Source organism: Arachis duranensis, chromosome 5 (assembly GCF_000817695.3).
Source record: "Arachis duranensis cultivar V14167 chromosome 5, aradu.V14167.gnm2.J7QH, whole genome shotgun sequence".
Lineage (NCBI taxonomy): Eukaryota > Viridiplantae > Streptophyta > Magnoliopsida > Fabales > Fabaceae > Arachis > Arachis duranensis.
In genome coordinates, this window is record NC_029776.3 from 17,530,646 (window position 1) to 17,540,140 (window position 9,495).

General features: G+C 36.0%; 1 protein-coding gene and 1 non-coding gene across 2 annotated transcripts in view; one reads left to right on the forward strand and one right to left on the reverse strand.

The window, feature by feature from the left end:
* The window catches only part of LOC127747591 (uncharacterized), a 34,878-nt gene that overhangs the window by 13,414 nt on the left and 11,969 nt on the right, over positions 1 to 9,495 (reverse strand). The window lies entirely within an intron of this gene.
* On the forward strand, positions 2,358 to 2,463 carry LOC127748234 (small nucleolar RNA R71). The gene has a single exon (XR_008010176.1). It is a non-coding gene; the product is annotated as a small nucleolar RNA R71 (small nucleolar RNA).

Consider the following 9,495-nt stretch of genomic DNA (forward strand, 5'->3'; position numbering starts at 1 on the left):
GATCCTTGAATCCTACTCAGAATACCACAGACAAGGTTTAGACTTTTCGGATTCTCTTGAATGTCGCTATCAATTCTAGCTTATACCACGAAGATTCCGGTTAAGGGATCCAAGAGATATCTACTCAATCTAAGGCAGAACGGAGGTGGTTGTCAGGCACACGTTCATAGGTGAGAATGATGATGATTGTCACAGATCATCACATTCATCAGGTTTAGGAACAAGTGATATCTTAGAATGGAAGCAAGCATGATTGAAAGAAAAACAGTAGTAATTGCATTAATCCATCAAGACACAGCAGAGCTCCTCACCCCCAACCATGGGGTTTAGAGACTCATGTCGTAGAAGATACAATGAAAAACGTGTAAAGTGTCATGAGGTCCAGATACAATGTCAAAAGATCCTATTAATAGTGAACTAGTAACCTAGGGTATACAGAAATGAGTAAATGACGTAAAAATCCACTTCTGGGTCCACTTAGTGTGTGCTTGAGCTGAGCATTGAAGCTTTCATGTGTAGATACTTTTTCTGGAGTTAAACGCCAGCTTTTATGCCAGTTTGGGAGTTTAACTCCAATTTTTATGCCAGTTCCAACGTTAAACGCTGGGAATTCTAAAGCTGATTTGCAATGCCGGTTTGGGCCATCAAATCTCAGGCAAAGTATGGACTATTATATATTGCTGGAAAGCCCAGGATGTCTACTTTTCAACGCTGTTGAGAGTGCGCCAATTGGGCTTCTGTAGCTCCAGAAAATCCACTTCGAATGCAGGGAGGTCAGAATCCAACAACATCTGCAGTCCTTTTCAGCCTCTGAATCAGATTTTTGCTCAGGACCCTCAATTTCAGCCAGAAAATACCTGAAATCATAGAAAAACACACAAAATCATAGTAAAGTCTAGAAAAGTGAATTTTAACTAAAAACTAATAAAAATATAATAAAAACTAATTAAAACATACTAAAAACATACTAAAAACAATGCCAAAAAGCGTATAAATTATCCGCTCATCACCTCCTCAATTTGAAGCTTTTTCATCACTAAAAGTGGCATGAGATTGATGCTAGCTCCAAGATCATATAGAGCTCTCTGAATGGTGACATCTCCAATGGTGCAAGGAATTACAAAGCTCCCTGGATCTTGTATCTTTTCAGGAATGTTATGTTGAATAATGGGACTGCATTCCTTGGTTAACACCACTGTTTCTTGTTCCTTTCAATTCCTCTTGTTAGTCAATAATTCCTTCATAAATTTAGCATAGAGAAGCATTTGTTCAAAAGCATCTGCAAAAAGAATATTGATCTACAGCTTCTTGAAGACTTCTAAAAATTTAGAAAATTGCTTGTCTTTGGAAGCCTTCTGAAACCTCTGAGGATATAGCATTTTTGACTTGTAATCAGGAGCCTTTGGCAATGTAGGATGTGTCAAGAGAGTTTGGGAATAGGTTGTCTGCACACTTTGGAGGGGCATGCTCTACTTCCTCCCTCTTCTCCTCTAAAGCTTCTTTTTCAACTAGTTCCTCATTGACTTTGGTCTTACCACTTCTCAATTGAATAGCCTTGCAATCTTCTCTTGGGTTCATCACTGTATCCCCTGGAAATGTACTTGAAGACCTCTCAGGTATTTGCTTGCTCAATTGGCCCATTTGCACCTCTTAGTTTCTAATGGAAGCTTTAGTTTCCTGCATAAAACTATTGATCATTGTCTCCCAATTATAATTTTGTTGGTGCTGAGAATTTGTCTGTTGAGGTGATTATTGTTGATGAGACTGAAATTGGCGGTTATTATGATCATTCTATTGAAAATCACCCTGAGAATTATTGTTAAAATTCTGAGGTCTTTGAGGTTGGTCTCTCCACCCAAATTTTGGGTGATTTCTCCACCCTTGATTGTAGGTCTTAGAATATAGATCATTATTGGGGTTTCTAGGACCACTCCCCATGTAATTGACCTATTCAGAAGAAGATTGAGCATAATCATAATTCTCATTTTGCATAAATTTACCTATCATGTCATAAGGGACCTCTTGAGGTGGATTTTGGGTGTTGACAGCTGAAACTTGCATTCCACTCAACTGTTGAGTAAGTAGATTTATTTGCTAAGACATAAGTCTTGTTCTGAGCAAGAAGAGTATTAACAGCTTCCACTTCCAACACACCTCTCTTCTGAGAGGTCTCAGAGTTCATAGGATTCTTGTTAGAAGCATATAAAAATTGGTTGTTAGCAACTAACTCAATGAGCTCAGTAGTCTCCTCTGGCATCTTCTTCATGTGTAATGAATCGCCTGTAGAATGATCTAAACTAATCTTGGACATTTCTTCTAAGCCCTCATAAAAGATATCCAGCTGAGTCCACTTAGAGAACATGTCTGGAGGGCATTGTCTAGTCAGTAGCTTGAATCTCTCCCAAGCTTCATAAAGGTTCTCACCGTCTTTCTGTCTGAAAGTATGAACTTTCACTCTTAGCTTAGTTAGCTTTTGTGGTGGAAAAAATTTAGTCAAAAATTCAGTGACCACCTTGTCCCAAATATCCAGACTCTCCTTGGGTTGGGAGTCCAACCATAGCTTTGCTCTATCCCTCACAGGAAATGGGAAGAGCATGAGTTTATACACCTTAGAATTCACTCCATTGGTCTTCACAGTATCACAAATCTGCAGAAAATCAGAGATAAATTGATTTGGATCTTCATGAGGAAGTCCATGATACTGACAATTTTGTTGCACAAGAGTGACAAGCTGAGGCTTCAGTTTAAAATTGTTTGCAGCTATAGGAGGCACCATAATGCTTTTCCTATAAAGATTTGCATTAGGAGCAGTGTAAGAGCCAAGCACTCTTCTGGGTTGCTCATTCCCAACTGAATTTGCCACATTGGCATTAACATCATTATTATGATCCATGTTGGACTCTGCAGCCTTGTAAAGTCTTGCTTGTTGCAAACGCTGCCTAAAAGTCCTTTCAGGTTCAGGATCAAAGTCTAACAGAGGTTTCTTGTCCCTGTTCCTACTCATAAACAGATAGAAGACAAGAAAAGATGGAATTCTCTACGTCAGAGTATAGAGAATTCCCAGTGAGGTAACATGTGTAAACAAATAAAATAAAAATACTAAATAAATAAAACAGAAAAAATTCGAAAATGTTAACTGAAATTAGAGAGAAAAATTCAAAAATTAACAGGGAAATTAAACAGGAAAATTAAAATAAAAAATTAACTAGGTAACACCAAACTTAATTTCAGAAATTAAGGACAAATAAAGCTAGAGAAATTTGAAAATAAAAATGCAAAAATTAAATAAATTTAAAACTAAAACGCCTAATCTAAGCAATCAAACAACTAATAGTTGTTAATCACTATCAATCCCCAGCAACGGCGCCAAAAACTTGGTGTGAAATTTATAACCACAAACTAACCGGCAAGTGTACCGGATCGTACCAAGTAATACCTCAGGTGAGTGAGGGTTAATCCCACGAGGATTGATGGATCAAACAACAATGATTGAGTGATTGGCTTAGTCTAACTAACAGAAAATGGTGTTTTTAGTTCAAATGCATTAAACAGTAAATTCAAAATATCAGAAAGCAAGCAGTAATGGAGTTGTGAATAATATATGGAGAAACAGTTAAGGCTTCGGAGTTATCTATTTTCCAAATTGACTTTTCTTACTAACTATTTTAATCATGCAAGATTCAATTCATGGCAAACTATATGTGACTAAACCTTAATTTCTTAGAACTTTTTAGTCTCCTCTAACTCTCATTAATTGCCAATTTCCTTGGTCACTTAATTCCAATTAGAGGGTGAAGTTCATTTCTAGTTATATGCCACAAAAATCCTAATTACCCAAATATTAGAGGATTATATATCACGTATCCCGTTAAGTCTAGATAATTAGAAATTTAAGAGAATATATTTTCAAGCTGTTGTTCAAGTAAAGAGCTTTTCCAAGTTATACAAGAACTCAATTAGAACAAAGGTCATACTTCCGTTCCACCCAAATTCATAAGATAAAGAACGAAAACAATTCTTGAATTATAAATCAGTACATGAATTAAAATATAAAAATAATAGTAACAATCCATATAATAGACAGAGCTCCTAACCTTAATAGTGGAGGTTTAGTTGCTCATGGTTCAGAGAGAAAACTAGGATTCAGAAAAACTGTAAATTGCGGAATGAGATAGAAGAGAAGAGAGGAGCCTGAAGGGCTGATTCTTTTCCCTTTTATATCTAATCATAATTAATGTAAATTATAATTTTTAAACTAAATAATATCTTTTTCTATTTTAAAATAAAATACAAATTCAATCAAAATTAATTAAGCTTTATGCGCAGCTTTGTATGAGTGCCTGGGGACCACTTGGGGTATTAGGATCCATGCTGAACTTGGAAATTTTCAAGTTCAGCGTAGATGAGGCAGTATGTCTCCTTTGGTGCGTCCCTTGAGTCCATGCTGAACTTGAGAATTCTCAAGTTCAGCGTGGAATGATGTGTGATTCTTCCTTCGTGCATTGGACTCCACGTTAAACTTGGAAATTCCCAAGTTCAGTGTGGAGGAGGTAGAGGCACTTCCTTTGGGGCTTTTCATGTTGGCGTTGAACTTGACAATTGTCAAGTTCAGCGTGGAGGAGGCAACATCCATTCTTCACTTTCTCCATTCTCTGGCCTTAACTTAAACTCTGAGAAATTCGTCCAAAATACTACTACCTGAAATAAACAGAATTACACACAACTCAAAGTAGCATTCATAGTGGCTAAAATATATTAAATCTTGATTAAACTTAGCAATTTAAGTACAAATTTACTAGGAAAAGATAGAGTAGATGCTCACACATCACACAGCCCTAACTCCATGGATCTAATCACGCCCTAGTATCGTGTTATAACTAGCCTTTGAAGACACCACGACGAAAACAGTGTTTCGATAAGAAGATCCAACCTTCACTCCTAAAGTAACCAAACCTTTAGCAGGATTCGAAGCACCACTAAAGTTCGTTATTGAAATATTACTAGGGATTAAATCATCAGGATGTTTTCTAACCTTCATCAATATGTTTTCTGGTAAAAGGCTAATAGCTGCTCCTCGATCAATCAGAACTTTGTTTATTTTAATCCCACTCATGGTTGCAGTAATGTGTAGTGGGTGCAAATGAGATTTTTGTTTCTCGGAGAGCCTTTGAAAATAACCAGGTTCATCCTCATATCGAATCATCAAATTTTAACCGTCCTTCCATGATGGCTTCTTGTATCAAATCCCTGAAACGAACACAATTGTTAGTCGAATGACTAGTTATTTGGTGAAACTTACAATAAGGTTTCCTTTTTAAATCTTTTACCAAAAGCAAAGTTCTGCCTTCAGGTAAAATTAACTGTTTATTTTTAACCAACACATCGAAAATCTGATTAGACTTCAAAATATCAAAACTATATCTTTTTTCACTTTTTAGTTTTGAATCATTCGACTTCTCATTGTTAGATATTTTCTTAAGTAAAGAACAAACATAAGGAGAGCCTTTCCTAAGTTCAGCCAAATCAACTTCTGCATCTAAATCGAACTCCTCATAAGAGGATTCCATGGCCACATAAGAAACTTTCTCCTTACGAGAGAAATGTTTACTCTTCAACCTCCTTTCGTTCTTATATTTCTCTTTTTCTTTCTTCAGAATTTCTACTTGACGAACTCTCTCAGCCAAATGCGCTAAGTCAGGAATATGCACATTGCGTAATTTTCGACGCATATAAAATCCTAACCCCATAATTGCTATTTTTACTACTTCACTTTCAGGAAGAGACACGTAACAACGACTTCTAGAATTTTTGAAACGAATCATGTAATCATCGATGATTTCACCATCTTCATATTTCAAAGCCACTAGGTCAGTAACTGCTACATTCAGTTCTCCCCGATAAAATTGGGCATAAAAGCAGTTTCTAACTGAGCCCATGTTATCGAATTTTGTCTAAGATTAGAAAACCAAGTAAACGCATTCTTCGTTAATGAAGAAGGAAAAACTTCATTTTAAAATTTTCATCATTAGCCAAATTTCTAATTTCGACCAAATAGCGAGCAACATATTTAGTAGTCAATTCTCCAACTTCTTCTGCAAAAAATAATTATTTTTGGATTTTTTATTCCTCTTGGCACCTCGGCTATTTGAACATTATAAGGAAAAGATGATACAAAATGAGGTCAATTCATGAATCCTATATTGAATCCAACCCTATTAAGCACATCTTCCACAATTCTTGTAACCTGATAACGTTCACCAAATTGATTAGCACGTAATCGAGCTAGAACATCATCGGCATTTTGACCACAAGGAATTAACTGAGAATTTTCTCTATTTATAAAAGCATCATTTTCATTTTGAAACAAATTTTCAAAACTTTTATTATTTCCTCTAGCATCTTGCCTTTCTCCTTCATCATAATCAACGATTCGGGCAATTCGCTCGACTTGCCTCGCAAGACGATCGAACTTCGATTCGTGAATAGCCATCATAGGATTTAGAATTGTGGTAATTTGTTGAGTCAATAAATTGACCAAATCATGATGACTTTCTTCCACATGTTATCGAAATGCTGCTATTAAGTTAAAAGAATTCGTTGTAGAACCCACATTATAATCATGAGAGTACTTAGATTGCTGTTGCGGTTTTTGAACATTGTTTACTCCACTTGTACTCCCAAATCGGATCAGAGGAACAAACCCACTTACTGGTGAACCATATCCAAGAGGAAGGCTATAAGGAGGCCAACCAGCAGTTACTTGGGGCTGAATAGGTGGTGGATTACCACATGGACGAGTATTGCACCCATTATTTCCAGCCTGCACATTAGTAACCGCGACACTTTCAGTTATAATAACACCTTCCAAACGTGAAGTAACATTCGAAGATTGTATAACTACCGGTGCACTATTATTTGTGGATGAACCACCATTCACATTTGAAACTTCATCAGCCATGTGAATAATTCTTCCACTCCTTAATTGCATACACTAAGTAATACCAAAATCATTTGACACACTTAAATTTCAAACTATCTCACCGGGTGTGCCAATTTGTTTTGTTGATTTTTAGCAAATCGATGGTGGTTCGATATCTAATGGTCTGGGAGCAAAACCTACTCCTTTTTGCGGGTACCAATTTTCTAAAAGTGCATCAAAGACCCTTTAATTAGACAAGATTTAAGAGAATCTGAAAATAAAATAAAGACTTTGAAAATAAATTTGCAAGAAAGATAAAGATTACTAGAAATTTTAAAAAAAATAAAAGATAGTGGAAGGAACTCTACAGAAAAGAAAGCTCTTAATGGACTCAAAAATTCGCTGCGAATGTGAATGTGCGAGAGTATTTTTTGGTAAGAAATTCCAACTCTTGTATCTTCGAGCCCTCTCTTATTTATAGCCATTCCCTAACCAATCGATTTGAAATGTAACTTCCACGTATATAAAAATCGTAGGTAACCGTTCTCACTCTACTTCTTGATCTCGTAACGGCTGGAAAACAACCTTCGAGCCTCAAAATCTTTAATTTACCTTTTTTGAATAACTCCTTGACTTGTTAAGCTAATCAGACTCTAACTCGATATCCTTAAACACAAGATCTCTTCGATACCAACTCCCTTACAAGAGCTCACTGATAAACCCCATTTGTAGGGTTTATCTTGTATTAATTTTAGGAGATTTTAATACCTTTTACCCACATTTATTCAATGAATTAGCATGATTTTGTGATTTTCTCCCAATTTGTGCTTAGATGTGAAAATATGCTTTTTAGGCCTTTAACTTGATAATTTTAATCTCCCTTTGATTCTACTAGATGCCTTGATGTGTTTGTTAGTGATTTCAGATTGAAAAGGCTAGGAATGGATCAAAGGAGTGAAGAGAAAAGCATACAAAGTGGAGAAATCATGAAAAGCCAAAGATTTGAACTCGCCCATGGACGTGCGTGCGCACCAGGCGCTTACGCGCACCTTGCGAAATAGCCCATGGACGCGTACGCGTGCTGTGCGCATACGCGTCGATGCTGATACTTGATTTTTAAGTGAATTCGCGCCCAGCAAATTCTCAGGAGTTGTGGGGCCCAATCCCAACCAACTTTGGCGCCAAAGATGCTATTTAAAGCCAAGGATTGAAGAGCAAAGGGAGATTCAATCATTCACACACATTAGAATTAGTTTAGAGTTAGTTTTAGAGAGAGAAGCTCTCACTTCTCTCTAGGATTATGATTAGGATTAGGTTTAGTTCTTAGATCTAGGCTTTAATCTTTGCTCTCATCTACTTCTACCTTTCAATTCCTTGTTGTTACATTCATTCTTCTTCTATTCTTTTGTTGTAATCTCCTTTATGTTGCTTCTATATTTTGTTGTAGATCTACTATTGTTCCTTCAATTTTCTTTCAATTTAATTTGAGGTAATTCATAATAAGTGTGTTTCTTTTGATTGTTGTTGTTAATTTCTTGCAATAATTGTTGTTAGATTCTATTCTTGTTATCAATTTGCTTTACTTTTCTTTTGTGCCTTCCAAGTGTTTGATGAAATGCTTGCTTGGATTTTAGTGTAGCTTTTGTTCCTCTTGGCTTTGGTTGAGTAATTAGTGACTCTTGAGTTATCTAATTCCCTTGTTGATTAATAATTAGAAGTTGCTAATTGATTTGAATGCCTCTAAAGCTAATCTTTCTTTTAGGAGTTGATTAGGACTTGAGGAATCAAATTGATTCATCCACTTGACTTTTCTCCATGGTTAGAGGTTAACTAAGTGGGAGCAATGAACAATTTGTTAGTTGTTAGTTTATTTTCCTTGCCATTTATATTTCTTGTCTAATATCTAAAAAACCCCAAAATACCTCATAACCAATAACAAGACACTTTATTATAGTTCCTAGGGAGAACGACCCGAGGTTTGAATACTTCGGTTTATAGATTTTAGGGGTTTGTTTTAGTGACAAACAAATTTTTGTATGAAAGGATTATTGTTGGTTTAGAGACTATACTTTACAACGAGATTTCATTAGTGAAATTCTAGACCGTCAAAAATCCAATCATCAAAAATGGCGCCGTTGCCGGGAAATTGCAATGGTGTTATGTTATTGGTTATTGTATATATGTGAATATTGTGAATAGCTTGCTTTTTGGATTGCTTGTTAGTTTTTGCTAATCTTAGTATTTTGTTTCATTACTTCTTATTAGTTTTTGTTTCTTATTTTCTCTTGCTACCATGAATTCTCAATTTGGTTATGAGTGTGATTACAACTATATTATAGGTGATAAGAACTTCAATGAGAATGTGTATCAAGGATGGGACACTCAACGGTGGGAGGAGCCATATGCATATGATCAATCCTCATGGCAACAACCTCTACTAATGCACTATGAAGAAGAGCCAATTTTTGATGCATACCAATCTAATGGCTATGGTGAATTGGTGCACGAAATTGTGATCATCAATGGCACCATCAACATGGTACGCTCAATTGCAATCTCAACTCTTTATCACAACT